Here is a 16,572-nt window from a genome sequence, read left to right as displayed (position 1 = left end):
CATACCACCTTCTCATTGTTACCATCAGGAAGGAGGTACAGTAGCTTGAAGGCACCCACTCAGTGATTCAGGATCAGCTTCTTCCCTTCAGCCATTTGATTTCTGAATGGGCTTTGAACCCATGAGTACCACCTCATTACTTTTTTTATTTCTGCTTGTGCACTCCTTATTTTAATTTAACAATTTAATATGCATAAGTCTATAAGACCATAAGATATAGGAGCAGAAGTAGGCCATTTGGCCCATCAAGTCTGCTCCACCATTCAATCATGGGCTGATCCAATTCTTCCATTCATCCCCACTCCTCTGCTTTCTCCCCATACCCTTTGATGCCCTGGCAAATCAAGAACCTATCTGTCTTTGTCTTAAATGCACCCAATGACTTGGCCTCCACATCCGCCCAAGGCAACAAATTCCACAGATTTACCACCCCCTGACTAAAGTAATTTCTCAGCAGCTCTGTTCTAATTGGATGTCCTTCGATCCTGAAGTCGTGCCCTCTTGTTCTAGACCCCCTACCATGGGAAATAACTGTGCCATAAATAATCTGTCCAGGCCTTTTAACATTTGGAACATTTCTATGAGATTCCCATTCTCATGAACACCAGGGAATACAGCCCAAGAGCTGCCAGACGTTCCTCATATGGTAACCCTTTCATTCCAGGAATCATTCTCGTGAATCTTCTCTGAACCCTCTCCAATGCCAGTATATCCTTACTAAAATAAGGAGCCCAAAACTGCACGCAGTACTCCAAGTGTGATCTCATGAGTGCCCTATAGAGCCTCAACATCACATCCCTTCTCTTATATTCTATACCTCTAGAAATGAATGCCAACATTGCATACACCTTCTTCACAACCGACTCAACCTGGAAGTTAACCATTAGGGCATCCTGCACAAGGATTCCCAAGTCCCTTTGTATCTCTGCAAGCTCTCTGTTTCCTCAACACTACCTGCTCCTCCACCTATCTTTGATTCATTGGCAAATTTAGTCACAAATCCATTAATCCCATAGTCTAATAATTCATTGACATACATCATAAAAAGCAGTGGTCCCAACACCGACTCCTGTGGAACTCCACTGGTAACCAACAGCCAGCCAGAATAGGATCCCTCTCTGTTTTCTGCTGACCAGCCAATGCTCCACCCTTGCTAGTAACTCCCCTGTAATTCTATGGGCTCTTATCTTGCTAAGCAGCCTCATGTGCAGCATCTTGTCAAGGGCCTTCTGAAAATCCAAGTGTGCCACATCTACTGCATCTTCTTTGTCTACCCTGGTTGTAATTTCCTCAAAGGATTGAAGTATGTTTGTCAGACAGGATTTTCCTTTCAGGAAGCCATGCTGGCTTTGGCCTATCTTGTCATGTGCCTTCAGGTATTCCATAATCTCATCCCTAACACTCGACTCCAACAACTTCCCAACCACTGATGTCAGGCTAACAGGTCTATAGGTTCCTTTCTGCTGCCTGCCACCGTTTTTAAATAGCAGAGTTACATTTGCAATTTTCTAGTCACCCGGTACAATGCCAGAATCTAGCAATTCTTGAAAGATCATTGTTAATGTCTCCACAATCTCTCCAGTTACTTCCTTCAGAACCCAATGGTGCATTCAATCAGATCCAGGAAATTTATCCACCATTAAGCTTCCTGAGCACCTTCTCAGTCATAATTTTCACTGTACATACTTCACTTCCCTGACACTCTTGAATACACTGAAGATGTCTTCCACTGTGAAGACCGATGCAAAATATGCATTCAGTTCCTCTGCCATCTCTGCATCTCTCATTACAATATCTCCAGCATCATTTTCTATTGACTGTCCCTTGACTGTCATTTACCCTTTATATACTTAAAAAAGCATTTAGTATCTTCTTTGATGTTAGTCTCTAGCTTCCTCTCATAATTCATCTTTTCTTTCCCAATGACCTTCTTAGTTTCCTTTTGCAAGTTTTTAAAAACTTCCCAATCCTCTATCTTCCCACTAGCTTTGGATTCCTTGTATACCCTCTCTTTTGTTTTTATTTTGGCTCTGACTTTACTTGTCAGCCATGGTAGTGTCCTTCTTCCATTCGAAAATTTCTTCTTATTTGGAATATATCTGTCTTGCACTTCCCTCATTTTTTGCAGAAACTCCAGCCTTTGCTACTCTGCTGTCCTTCCTGCTAGTGTCCCCTTCCAGTCAACCTTGGCCAGTTCCCCTCTCATGCCATTGTAATTTCCTTTGTTCCACTGAAATACTGACACATTGGAATTTAGTTTCTCCTTCTCAAATTTCAAAGTAAACTCAATCATATTGGAATCACTGTTCCCTAAGGGTTCCTTAACCTTAAAGCTCTCTTATCGCCTCCAGATTATTGCACAACACCCAATGCAAATATATATATGTACTTACTGTAATTCAGTTTTTTCTGTATTTATCATATATTGCATTGTACTGCTGCAGTAAAGTTAACAAATTTCATTACATACGTTGGTGATATTAAATCTGATTCTGAGATACTAGTGTGGATAGAACATTGGCTGATTAGCAGGAGATGAAGAGTGGGAATAAAGGGAGCCTTTTCTGGCTGGCTGCTGGTGACTAGTGGTGTTCCACAGGGGTCTGTGTTGGGACCCATTCTTTTCACATTATATGTCAATGATTTGGATAACAGGATTGATGGTTTTGTTTCATAGTTTGCTGATGATACAAGGTAGGTGGAGGGGCAGGAGGTTTTGAGGAAGTAGAGAGATTACAGAAGGACAGACAGATTAAGAGAATGGTTAAACAGATGGAATAGAGTGTTGGGAAGTATATGGCTCTGCACTTGGGTAGAAGAAACAAAAGGGTTGACTATTTTCTAAATGAAGATGAAATTCAAAAATCTGAAGTGCAAAGGGACGTGGTAGCCCTCCTGCAGGATTCCCCAAAGGTCAATTTGTAGGTTGAGTTGGTGGTGAGGAAGCAAATGCGATGTTCACTTTCATTTCTAGAGAACTAAAATATAAAAACAAGAATGTACACTGGCAAGACCTCACTTGGAGTGTTGTGAGCAGTTTTGGGTCCCTTATCTAAGGAAGTTATGTGCTGACATTGGAGAGGGTTCAAAGGAAGTTAGTGAGAATGATTCTGGGAATGAAGAGCTTGTCATATTAAGATTTTTGTTGGCTCTGGGCCTGTACTTGCTGAAATTGAGCAGTAAGTAAGTGTGGGGGGATTTTATTGAAACTTATTGAATGTTGAAAGGCCTAGATAGAGTGAACATGGAGAGGATATTTCCTCTATTGGGTGAGTCTAGGACCCAAGAGCACAGCCTCAGAATAGAGGGAGGTCTATCTAGAACAGAGAAGAGGAGGAATTTATTTAGACAGAGTGGCAAATCTGTGGAAGTTGGCTGTGGAGGCAAGTCTTTGGGTATATTTAAGGCAGAGATTGATAGATTTTTGATTAGTCAGGGCATGAGGGGATATGTGGAGGAGGCAGGAGATTGGGGCTGAGAGGGAAATGGATTGGACATGCTAAAATGGTGAAGCAGAGTCGATGGGCCAAATTCTCCTATATCGTATGGTCTTGTGGAGCTTATTCCCACTACCTCCTGTGGCTTTGACGATTTTAAGGACACTCAATAAGAAAGAATAGTGAACAAAGAACACTATTGAATCAAAAGGCTGGAATTCTTTTTAGTCAAACACTCAAGAGAAAATTTCCATACTGATCTGAGAACACAGTAAGCCTTTGTGAATTCATTATTAGAAAAAAAATAGACTTGGTTTTCAAGTTTGCTTGGGTAATAAGTCACGGCACCAAGATTAATTTTTCAAGTTATTGAATGATAATGGAATGGCTCAAGAGGATAATGATATTGCTATGGCCTTTAATTGTGACTTTAATTGTTATGAGTTTAAGTTAATAAAGAAGCGTTTGTTTGGAACAGAAGAATGATCACAAGATTGTAAACATGTTCTGTGTTGAATCAATGCTTGTCGATTAACTTGATTTCAGAAACAAAGCAGTTTTAGGTTTGGATGGGAGATGCTACATCAAAAGTATGACTCAAAGTTAGATCACAGCTGATCTAATTGTATTTCTAAGTGTAACACTTTATTTTGCTTTCTGTTATTGTTTTCCCTTGAACTACTTCAAACTGTTGTGATGAAATTATCGATATGGATGCGGTACAGAGGTTTGTCACTGCGCTTTGGCACACATGACAATAATAAAAGAAAATATCAATTTTCCAGATCTGCAACTCAACCCCTTGTAACCTTTCACCCCATTTTATATTTAGAATCCTCTATTTTTGCCTTAAAAATATTGAAAGACTTTGCCCCTTGAAGAAGAGCATTCTAAGGACTAACAGCCAGCTGACAGAAACAAGAACACGAGGAAATCTGCAGATGCTGGAAATTCAAACAACACACACAAAATGCTGGTGGAACACAGCAGGCCAGGCAGCATCTATAAGGAGAAGCACTGTCGACGTTTCGGGCCGAGACCCTTCGTCAGAAACAAAAACAGTTCATTCTAACTGAAATGGCAACATTTACTTTTAGACCATGACTCCTTAGTTCTAGGTTTCCCCACAGAAGAAATATTATGGTTCCCCAGTGTACGCAGCTGAGAAATCATGGCAAGGGGGCAGGAGCTGTCTGCAAGTGTGCACAAGTTCTCCCAATATACAGTAGACCCCACAAAATGCAAAATAACATTCAGTCTTTAAAAATAATGGCAGGGTAGCATATAGTTCATTCGTGTTTCCTGCATTGATACGTCTTTAAGAGGGAAATTGGGATGTGCTGAACAATGTGCCTGTGGGTGGTCTTCGACTGTCATCGACTTCCAGCAAGTACCCTGAGAAACTGAACACAACTCATTATCACAGCACACACAAAATGCTGGAAGAACTCAGCAGGCCAGACAGCATCTATGGAAAAGAGTGAACAGTCAACGTTTCAGGCTGAGATCCTTCAGCAGGGCTGGAAAAGAAGGGGAGATGTCAGAGGAAGATGGTGGGGGAGGAAGGAAGAAGCACAGGTGGGAGGTGACAGGTGAGACTGAGAGAGGGGTGAAGTAAAGAGCTGGAGGTTGGTTGGTGAAAGAGATAAAGGGCTGGAGAAGGGGGAATCTGACAGGAGAGGACTGAAGACCATGGAAGAAAGGAAAGGGTGAGGGGCACCAGAGGGAGGCGATGGGCAGGTTAGGAGATAAGGTGAGAGAGGGAAACAGGAATGGTGAAGGGGAGGAGGGGAGGGGAAATTTACTGGAAGTTAGAGAAATTGATGTTCACACCATTAGGTTGGAGGTGTTGCTCTTCTAGCTTAAGTGTGGCTTCATCATGGCGATAGAAGAGGCCATGGACTGACATGCTGGAATGGGAATGGAAATTAGAATTAAATGTATGGCCACCAGGAAATCCCACTTTTTGTGGTGGACGGAGTGTAGGTGCTTGTCAAAATGTTCTCCCAATTTATATTGGGTCTCACTGATCTACAGGAGGCTACAGTGGGAGTGCCAGATGCAGTAGATGAACCCAACAGATTCATTAGTGTAGTGTCGCCTCTCCTGGACGGACTGTTTGTGGCCCTGAGGTAAGGGAGGAGGTGTAGAGGCAGGTATGGCATGTGTCCCGCATACAAGGATAAGTACCAGGTGGGACATCAGTCAGGAGGGATTTTTGAGTCACGTAGAGAGTGTTCCCTGCGGAAAGCAGGAAGTGAGGGAGGTTCAAGGGAAAGATGTGCTTGGTGGTGCAACCCTGTTGGAAATGGTGGAAGTAATGGAGAATTATGTGTTGGAAGCGGAGGCTAGTGGGTTTGGTAGGTGAGGACAACAGGAACCCTATCTGTTGTATATCACAAAGATTATGGCCATCAAGATTTAAGGGAATGATCTGCAGATGGATTTGTTTTCTTTTCTAACACTAGCAAAGTACACCGATTCCCGTCTTTATCCCAAGGATTTGTAAAACAGCCCTTCTGTCTTCCAGTTATTGAATACTGAATCTGATCCTTATAAAAAGATAATGCCACCTGTTGGATGGAGGTTTTGACTGATACATAGTATAGTGTTAAGTGATTGAATCCTAGAACAGTGCAGGACAGAAGGAAGTGATTTGAATCTTTTTAAAAGATCTGCTCAGGTAGTCCCATACGTGAAGGGAAGATAAGGGTGAACTGGTAGATATGATGTATTTGGATTTCAGAGATTTTTGATTAGGTGCTACATGAACAAAATTAGACAGCACGAGAGGTTTTGGTGGGAATGGAGTGTTAGTTATTTGATAGAAAACAGAGGCTCTGATCAGGGGTTTCGTGGGGAATGGGACAATATGCTTTCTGTATTAGTGATTTGAATGAAGGAGTCATGCACCTGATTCATCTTGGGCATTCCCATGAGTTTGCCTCCATTCTGGCTGTGTAGATCATGTGGTGACTGATGATTTGATGGTCAGAACTACAGGCTCTTCCACAGATTGGGCAGCAGGTGGCTGATAGGATGGTCATGTGGATACTTTGCATGCTCCTGCTGCCATTTGCATTGGGCTAATTGATAAATGGTTCTCGGTGTTATTCTAAATGCTCCTTCTCCACTCAAGCAGTCATAGGTCTGAGATTTCCAGGAATTGGTGGGCATGGCTGCATTTTATCAAGGAGGTTTCAAGCATCTTCTTGAATCTTTTCCTCTGCCTGTTAAGATCTTCCCATGCCAGAGTTGGCTGTCAGCTGACTTGAAGATTGGCTGCCATAGGTGTTGGCACAGACAGAGTGACTGGCGCACAAAGGAGCTGGAGAAACAGCAGGTCAGGCAGCCTCTGTGGTGGGAAATGAACAGTCATGTTCCAGGTTGAGAGTGATTGATGTTTTTTTTTGACCAATAAGAATGCTTAGTGGCTGTCAGCTGACCTGGAGTTGGACAGACACAGGCATAGCTTCAGCCAGAGTGATTGAAAGAAGGGATGAGGGTTTCCTGCCCACTGACCTGGTAACAGTGTTGTTGTCTTTGGAGTGATTGGTGGTTATTTGACCATTGGGAATGCTAGGTTGCTGTCAGCTGCTGATACAGAATTGGACAGCTGTGTAGTTTGAGATAAGGATGCAAAGGCTTTAAGGCAATATAGATAGATAGTGAATGGGAGAGAGAATTTAATGTGGGAGTGGTACAGAAGTAAAAGGGCAAAGTATTTTTAAATGGTGAGAGATGACTGGTGTTGATGTATAGAGGGACCTAACTGTTCTTGTACATGAATCACTGGAAGTGAATTACTGAAAGCAATTAGGAAGGTTTTGTTGGTCTTTATTGTAAGAGAATTTGAGTATAAAGGCAAGGATGGCATCTCCATTACACAGGACCCAGGTGTGACTGCCTGTGGAAGGCAGTATATTGGTCCGCACTCCTGATCTGCGACAGAGGAAGTGCAATGAAAATTCACCAAGTTGGCTTATTCAATGCATTTGGCAAATGAGGAGAGATTAAGCAGATTGGGCAAGAATTTAGGCGATCTGATTGGAAGATACAAAATCCTGATGAGGTTTGAGAGGATGGAGGTGCCAATCTTTGGAATTCTCTGTGCAAGAGGTCACTGGAGACTCAGTCACTTAGTATATTTAAGAAAGTGTGACTGATTTTGAATATTCAGAGAACCAAGTGAATTGGAGTTAGTGCAATATTATGGAATTGAGCTGAAAGGTCATTCATACTATCTTTGAATAGTAATGTGGGCAGAGGGGATGAATGGTCTAGAGCTACTGTATGTCTATCACTTACTTTCTTATTTCCCTAAATAATATTGATAAATAAGTTTGTCGTTGCCCCATTACCGATGTACAGTGACAAACTTTGCAAGACATTTACATAGATCATTTCATCAAGTTAGTACAATGAAGTAACACAGGGGAAAACTAATAACAGAATGGAGAATATAGTGTTCCTGTACAAAGCAGACAGGCAAGACAGCTGACCTTAATGCACAAGAGTCCGAACAACAGTGGGACTGTCCTTGAGTTGGTGGTACATGCTTTCTGTTGAAGTCAAGTTAAAGTTTATTGTCATTCAGCTGTATACAATGTATACACTCAGATCCCGCTTAACGCTGAGGATGTATTCCTCGGAGGTGGAGCACTATGTAAATCAGCACTCTGTGGGGGCAATATAGCACTACATAAATGGGCATGTGTTCTTGATTAAAAAATCAAATCTGTGATATATATCATTTTATGTATCCTCAGTAATTTGTGGAGTAACAACCACACAAATAGGCCGAACCTGTACATCAGCAGAGCAGCAACACATCGCAGCAGCAGCGGAGGGAAGCGGGCTGTGGTTACACTTTAGGGGAGGGACCAGCCTGTGGGTCTTCCTCTAACTTTGGGCTCTTCTTCACATAGGCATCGAGATTTGACTGCCTTTTCTTAAATTTCCCCTCATGAAGCAGTTCTCGGTGGCAGGAAATCATGTCGAGAACGCCTCTCTTTGCCTTATTGCTTCGCTCCCATTCAGAGTCATAATCGATGAACTGGTCCATGATTTGTGTGATTGTGGTGATGCCGTGCTGAGGAATTTTGTGGTGAGGTTTCTTGCTGGTGTTTCCTCTTCTCCAGCCGTATCCTCAGATTCACCCAGGATGCGTTGTTCTGCAAATTTTTGAAGCTCTTCATTGCTAAGGCTCTCACCATGAGAATGCAGTAACTCTTCAACATTGCCACCATGAACATCTTTGCATATCACTTGCAGTTTAACATCCATGCCGATGTTTTTCCTAGACATCTTACATGTACAACCCTCGCTGGAAGTTGCAGGCCATTTTCCAGACATTATGGGTGAAAAAATGGAATAAATTGGTGAGGGACCAAGAATGTTTACATTGGTGGTGGAGGCAGAGTGTGAACTAACATATGATTGGCTGTGAGTGACTCAGAGCATATGTAACGCACTCTCATTGGCTGATTGAATGCTTACAGTAATAGGGGCCACTCAAGAAACTTTAAGTGTTGCTTAGAATGAATTTTTGTCATTTTTAATAATTTCAATGAAGAACTGAATAACTGCTTTGTAATGAATCAGTGCTACTTGGGGTAGTGTTATGCGGGGTCTGAGCGTACAGCCAAACGAAACAAAGTTCCTCTAGACCAAGGTGCACAACCCAGTACATATATCTCAAACACAACACATAAAGTAATATCACCACAAATAATAAATTGTATTTCAGAAGACTGACATTTAGCATAAGGTGTATTTATGACGCAAGTTAAAAAGTAAACAGTATTACACTTCATAAGTGATGAGACCTGGGTGGTGGCAGGTAGTTCAGTAGTCTCCTGGCCTGGGGGAAGAAGCTGTTTCCCATCCTAGCAGTCCTTGTCCTAATGCCATGGAATCTATCGCCTGGTAATAGGAGGCCAAAGAGATTGTAGGGTGGATAGGAGTTACCCTTGACAATGCTAAGGGCTCTGTATACTCAGTGCTCCTGTCAAATATCTTGGATGGGTGGAAGAGAGACCCCAATGATCCTCTCAGCAGTTCTCGGAATCCTTTGTGGGGTTTTGTGGTCAGATGTCTTGCAATTCTTGTACCAGACAGTGATGCAGCTGGTTAGAACACTTTCAATGTCATTCCTGTAAAAATTGGTTAGAATGAGTGGGGGGGGGGGGGGGGGGGAGGTCCTCACTTGCCTCAGTCCCCTCAGGAAATGGAGACGCTGTTGTGCTTTCTTGGCTAAAGAGGTGAGCAGGTGCATCACCGTCCAGAATGGGAGATTCTGGTTTTGTATCTTTTGCCCGATGGGAGGAGGGAGAAGAGAGAATGTCCAGGGTGAGTGTGGTCTTCGATTATGTTGGTTGTTTTACCAAAACAGCGAGAAGTGTAGATAGAATCCACGGAGGGAAGATTGGTTTTCTTGTTGTGTTGAGCTGTGTTCACAACTCGCTGTAGTTTCTTGCAGAGTAGTTACCATACCAAGCCGTTGTGCACCCAGATAGGATGCTTTGTATGGTGCATCAGTAATAATTGGTGAGGGTCAAAAGGGACATACCAAATTTCTTTAGCCACTGAGGAAGTAGAGGGACTGGTGAACTTTATTCACCATTGAGTCTAGGTGGTTTGACCAGTAAAGGCTATTGATAATGTTCACTCATAGGAATAGGAACTTCTCAATCTGATCATTGTTAACATAAGCAGGAACGTGCGCACTGTCTCCCAGTGACCAGTTCTTTTGTTTTGCTGACATTGAGGGGCAGATAGTTGCTATGACACCATGGCACTGGGGTTTTATCTCCTCTGACTCATTGTTGTTTGAGATGAATCCCACCTCATCTGCAGACCTGTAGATGGAGTTAGAACAGAATCTGGCCACACAGTTCTGAGTAGCAGAGGCAGTAAACTGGGGGATGAGGGCAAAGTCTGGTAGGGCGCCAGTGTTGAGAAAAATTCGTGGAGATGTCGCTGCCTGTCCTTACTTATTGCAATTGGTTGGTTAGGAAGTCAAGGATACAGTTGCAAAAGGAGGTGTTGAGTCCCAGGTCTATTATCCAGATGCTCCAGAGATGAACTTTTGGACAGGGACCTGCCGTGGACCTGTTTGGCAGTGTTGTGACTGGCAATGAATGCCAGCAGAGAGACACGATACTGGTAGTGCAAAAGTCTTTATTCGGCACAAACAAGCCAACAGCCTTTAGAGTCAGTCTGGATAGAGGCTCTCTGACCCAATATTATATCACAGTTTTATATGTTAAAGAAGAACGATGACAACAGGACAATTTTTATAATTACAGGCATTCATAATGCTTCCTTTGCGTTGCACATAATTTTCAAACATCTAGATCTTCATACCAACACACCCAAAATGAGTGTTAATCACCGCTGTGTCTGACCTGCATTCATGCATATGCAGACATCTCAGGTAAATGAGATGTTTCCCAGTTTGCAATCAAGCCAAGTCTGTAGCTCCATGAAGAATATTATTCTGAGCTGCATTTTAAATTCAGTCTACAGTCCACTGAATTCTCCAGACAACTGGAAACTTCAGTGAGCTGAAGTTCCTCAGATGTTGGAGATGGTGTGCTATGGCCAGCTTCTCAAAGCACCACATAATGGTGGATGACAGAGCCACTGGCAGCAGTCATGAAAGCATGTTACCTGATCTTTGCCTTGATACTGGAATAATAGTGGTCTTCTTAAAGAAGGTGAGAACTTCAAGTTGATGTAGGAAGAAGTTACAAATATCTTCAAATACCCCTGGCAGCTGATCTAGGTTGCTGGATCTGATATTACCATCCATTCGTAAGACCATAAGACATAAGAGCAGAGTTAGGCCAGTCAATCCATCGAGTCTGCTCTGCCATTCCATCATGGCTGACTTATTATCCCTCTCAACCCCATTCTCCTGCCTTCTCCCTGTAATCTTTGACAACCTGACTAATCAAATACCCATCAACCTCCACTTTAAATTACTTGTCTTCCACAGCCATCTGTGAAAATGAATTCCATAGATTCACTGCCATCTGGCTAAAGAAATTCCTTTTCATCTGTGTTTTAAATGAATGTCCCTCTATTCTAAGGTTGTGTCCTCTGGTCTTAGACTCTCCCACTACAGGAAACATTCTTTCCACATCCATTCTATCCAGGCCTTTCAATATTTGATAGGTTTCAATGAGATCTTCTAAACTGTAGTGAATACAGGCCTAGAGTTATCAAACGTTCCTCATACATTAACCCTTTCATTCCTAGAATCATTCTCATAATCCTTCTCTGGACCTTCTCCAATGCCTGCACATCTTTTCTTAGACAAGGGGCCCAAAACTGCTCACAGTACTCCAAGTGCAGTGTGATCAATGCCTTATAAAACTTCAGCATTACATCCCAGCTTTTCAGATTCAGATTCAGTTTATTGTCATTTAAAAACCACAAATGCAATGCAGTTAAAAAATGAGACAACGTTCCTCCAGAATGATATCACAAAAACACATGACAAAACGGACTACACCAGAAAATCCACATAACGTTTGGCAATCCCCAATCCAGAGTCTGGAGAGGCTGCTGCGTTTTAATATCGCGCTACCATCTTAGCGCGTTCCCCAGAAAGGAGCTCCAAATCCACCAGACAAACAAGACCAAAAACTAAAGCTACAAGACCTGCACAAATCCACATATTTACAACATATAGTTACAACAGTGCAAACAATAGCATAATTGATTAAAAAAAAAGACCATGGGCACAGTAAAAATAGTCCAAAGATGTTAAAAGACTATAAGTTCGAAAGAAACCACCATACAGTTTCCACAAGTCCTCAGGGTCCTGATTTGACTCGTCATCCCACACCAGCAGCAGGAGGGAATAGCCCTGCTATGGACTTCCACGGCGCCGCCCAACTCAGCCTCGCAGACGCAGCACACAGTGAAAGCGACCTGACCGCAGTGGACTCCGAGTCCGTCGAACCTCCGAGCCTCCGACCATCCCCTCCGGCACAGCTTCTCCGAGCGCCATCCTCTGCCGAGCGTATTAAGATACCCCCGCCAACGGCCATTGGCAATACGACCCCGAGGACTGGGGGCCTGTTCTTCCCAGCAGAGACCCGGACCTCACAGCAGCAGCAGCAACGAAGAAGGTCTTCCTGGAGATTTCCCGATGTTCCTCCGTGCTCCCACATCCGTTTTTCATCCGATTATGATTGTGCACGGCACCCCACTTCACAAATAACAGATAATCAGCTCCGGAGTGGCCGCTGCAAGCTGCGTCACGCCGCCAACTTGGTTTCAAGATTGTGATCAATGCCTTATAAAACTTCAGCATTACATCCTAGCTTTTATACTCTAGACCTCTCAAAATGAATTCTAACATTGCATTTGCCTTCCTTACCACTGACTCAACCTGATAATTAACCTTTAGGGAATCTTGCATGAGGACCCTTTGCACCACAAATTTTTGAATTTTCTCTCCATTCAGAAAATAGACTACACTTTTATTTCTTCTACTAAAGCGTGTGACCATACACTTTACATCCTGACCATACATCCTGACGAAGGGTCTTGGCCCGAAACATCGACAGTGCTTCTACCTATAGATGCTGCCTGGCCTGCTGTGTTCCATCAGCATTTTGTGTGTGTTGTTGACCATACACTTCTTGGCATTGTATTCCATTTGCCACTTCTTTGACCACTCTCCTAATCTAAGTCCTTCTGCAGCCTCTCTGTTTTCTCAACACTACCTGTATCTCCAATATCTTCATATTGTCCGCCAGCTTGGCCACAAAGTAATCAATTCTGTCATTAATATGGTTGACAGATAGCATAAAAAGCTGTCCCAACACAGGCCCCTATGGAACACCACTAGTCTCTGGCAGTCAACTAGAAAGGCTCCCTTTATTCCCACTCTTTGCCTCCAGCCATTCAGTAAATTTTCCATCCATGCTAGTATTTTTTTCTGTAATACCTTGACCTCTTATCTTGTTAAGAAGCCTCATGTGTGGCACCTTGTCAAAGGCCTTGTCAGAATCCAAGTAAATGATATGCACTGATTCTCCTTTGTCCATTCTGTTTGTTACTGCCTCAAAGAATTCCAACGGATTTGTCAGGCAAGATTTCCCCTTGAGGAAACCGTGCTGACTTTGGCCTATTTTATCATGTGCCTCCAAGGACCCTGAAATCACATCCTAAGTAATGGACTCAAACATCATCACTACTAATGCCTCCACAACCTCCTCAGCTACCACTTTCAGAATGCTGGAGTGTAGTCCATCTGGTCCAGGTGATTTATCTAATTTCAGACCTTTCAGCTTCCCAGGTACTTTCTACTTAGCAATAGTAACTGCAGTCACTTATGCCTGTTAACACTCTCACATTTTTGGCACACACTGCTGGTGTCTTCCATAATGAAGACTGACACAAAATACGTATTAAGTTCATCTGCCATTTCTTTGTCCCTCATTACTACGTGTCATGGATCACTTTCCTGCAGTTTGATATCCACTTTCAGGCAGTGCATCCCAGTTCAGCTCACTTCACTCTAGAAATATGATTGATTTATGTAGGGTAATAAGGACCAGAAATGATCTGCTGGATCATTAGGTTAGTTGGCCACTCACCTATGTCACTGGCATAACTGACTTAATCAGTGGAATTTCCCTGCTGCTGTAACTCACCAGCTCGGGCAGTAGCCCGATGTGACCCACAGAATCAAGCAAGATTAACCTGATCTTTCTCAGCTGCGGTGCAGTGGGGTAAGAGTAGCCCAGCCTCTGACAAGAGAAGTGCTGGACAGTAACTGGGTCAACTGGCACCATACTTTGCACACTGTCTGATTTGACGTCAATAAACAAGATAACAATTAAAGAGTAGCTTTATTTGTCAGATGTATGTCAAAACATACAGTGAAATGTGCCATTTGCATCAACAACCAACGCAGTCCGAGGATGTGCTGGGGGTGGGGGGAGTACAGCTCAAATGTGTCACCATAGAAAGCCCACAGTTTACTAACCCTAACCTGAACATCTTTGGGATGTGGGAGGAATCCCACGCGGTCACAGGGAGAATGTCCAAGCTCATAGACAGTGCAGGAATTGAATCATGATTGTGATCACTGGCACCGATAAGCATTATACTGACTGCTTCACTATCATTCTGCCCATTGAGGAACCATTTGCAAAGGAAAAACGTAGATGTTTGGGACTCCTGTTATCATTGTGGACTTCTGGAAGTCCCACAAAACCAGGGACTCCTAAATAAACAACCCTTTTCCATTTGGTCTACATCTTTCGGATGTATTAACCCAGGGATGAATGTGATGTGATGGATAATATCCCATAGGTGGATGTGGGGAGCAATATTTAGTGTTGCTTCCTCAGTCCTGCATACCATTCCCACATCTATGGACACATAGCTGTAGCTCTTGGATGGTAGTGACCACTCATCTACCCTGATTCAGATCCCTTGTAGTTACAAAACATACCCATTGTGTCAGAGCCCCATCCCCACCACTGAACTACTGACCATCATGGATCTACTGCATGATTGTCCCCACCCAACTATTGATCTACTCTCACCAATATACTACCAACCTTCAGCCTTGGGCATGGATCACTGCCCACTCACTGCAATCCCTCACTTCCTTTTGACCTCTGTTGTTGTCCTTAGTCTCACCTTCCCTGCTAAGCTGCAGCTACCACTCAAGTACAATCTCTAGCTCTCTCCAGTTGATCCTGTGCTAGTTCCCTGGCCCTGATCTCCACCCACACCCCTATGGTACCTTGTCACATCCTGCCATCTGGAGAACAGACAGGAAAAGTGCCCGTCACTGTGTGCAGTAGTATGTAAGGACCTAGGCCCCACACAGTACTGAAGTAAGCCTGTGTGAGCTTCCATCAATGCTCGCCTCCCAGCACCTCTTCCATTTCAAACTGAGACCTTGAAGAGCAACTTGGCCAAGCATAACTCAGAGATCACCAGCAAGTTACAGAACAAGAGCAAAATGCCACGTACAAACAAAAAGCAGCAGTCAATTCTCGTCCAATTTCTACTGCTTCTGCACTGTGCTGGGTGTGCAAGCCTAGAGAGAGATGGAGTCCAAAGGGTTCTTGACTCCCAGTAAGCATTGCCCCATGAGTTATGGCTAATGTTTAACCTCAGCACGATTTCAACAGGGCCCAGGTAATCACTGCAGCTGAATAATTGCTAATTCTGAAAGGGTAATTCAATAGCATCTATTAAAATGGAGTTTTACTTTGAACTGATCTTCTGCCATCAAGTTGTAACATTTCCTGAGAGAGCCTTACTGATGTGCAAGCATTGACTCATTGATCCTAACTACTGAAACCATTGCAAAGAAAAGCTTCGCTCCCTTTGCAAACTGTAAAACCTTCCATACAAAGCTGCACTTTGGTCAATTACTTTGGTCTGTAAGTTTGAATGCATTATACTGTATAGATATATCATATTTGCTCTGGGCAAATCAGGAAATTCAACCCAACCTCACATTTCACCTGGGCTGCTTTGCCTGTAGTTTAGTTCACATAGAACTTTGCAGCCACTACTGATACACTGTTAAAGAGGTGACTGAGGCTCCTGACTTAAGAGAAGGGCATGGTACCTCCCTAGCACAGATCACCGGCTGAAATAGAAAAAGAGATCACAGACTCCCTGTAGATTCAGGGAATGTAATAATAGCCTGCCCCTGAGAACTCAAATGTTAATGTGAATCACAAGGCTCTCTGTAGGTGCAACATGAGGCAACATTTCTCATGATCAATGTCCAATATCTCCTTCAATATCCACCGTATATCACACTGACCACTTTGCCTAGAAGGTAGAGACTTCAGGCAAGGGCTATGTGTACTTTCTGTGCTTCTAACTGCTGTCTTTGTCTTAGTCAGCAATGCCAGCCAGAGGATCCTAATGTCATCCAATGTGAGAGGAATCTTCCACACTTCCCAGTTGGAAAGAATTATCTCCCAGGTCCCCAAGAAGTCCTGTATGGGGATTGGAAATGGACTCTTGCTAACTCCATGGAATTTATTGCATGTTTTCAGACACGATCCACAGTGGAATGAGGGGATTAAGTGGGGAAGGGGAGTCACAAGTGGGTGTTCAGATCCATATTGGCTGT

The 16,572-nt window shown here is 43.2% G+C and overlaps 1 protein-coding gene across 2 annotated transcripts in view; it reads left to right on the top strand.

The window, feature by feature from the left end:
• Window positions 1–16,572, top strand: part of LOC140735657 (MICAL-like protein 2) — a 119,230-nt gene that overhangs the window by 80,069 nt on the left and 22,589 nt on the right. The gene's annotated exons all lie outside the window — the stretch shown is intronic.

This window comes from Hemitrygon akajei, chromosome 11 (assembly GCF_048418815.1).
Source record: "Hemitrygon akajei chromosome 11, sHemAka1.3, whole genome shotgun sequence".
NCBI classification, from domain to species: domain Eukaryota; kingdom Metazoa; phylum Chordata; class Chondrichthyes; order Myliobatiformes; family Dasyatidae; genus Hemitrygon; species Hemitrygon akajei.
The sequence above is the reverse complement of the archived record's forward strand: the minus strand, read 5'-3'. Positions and strand labels throughout refer to the sequence as shown.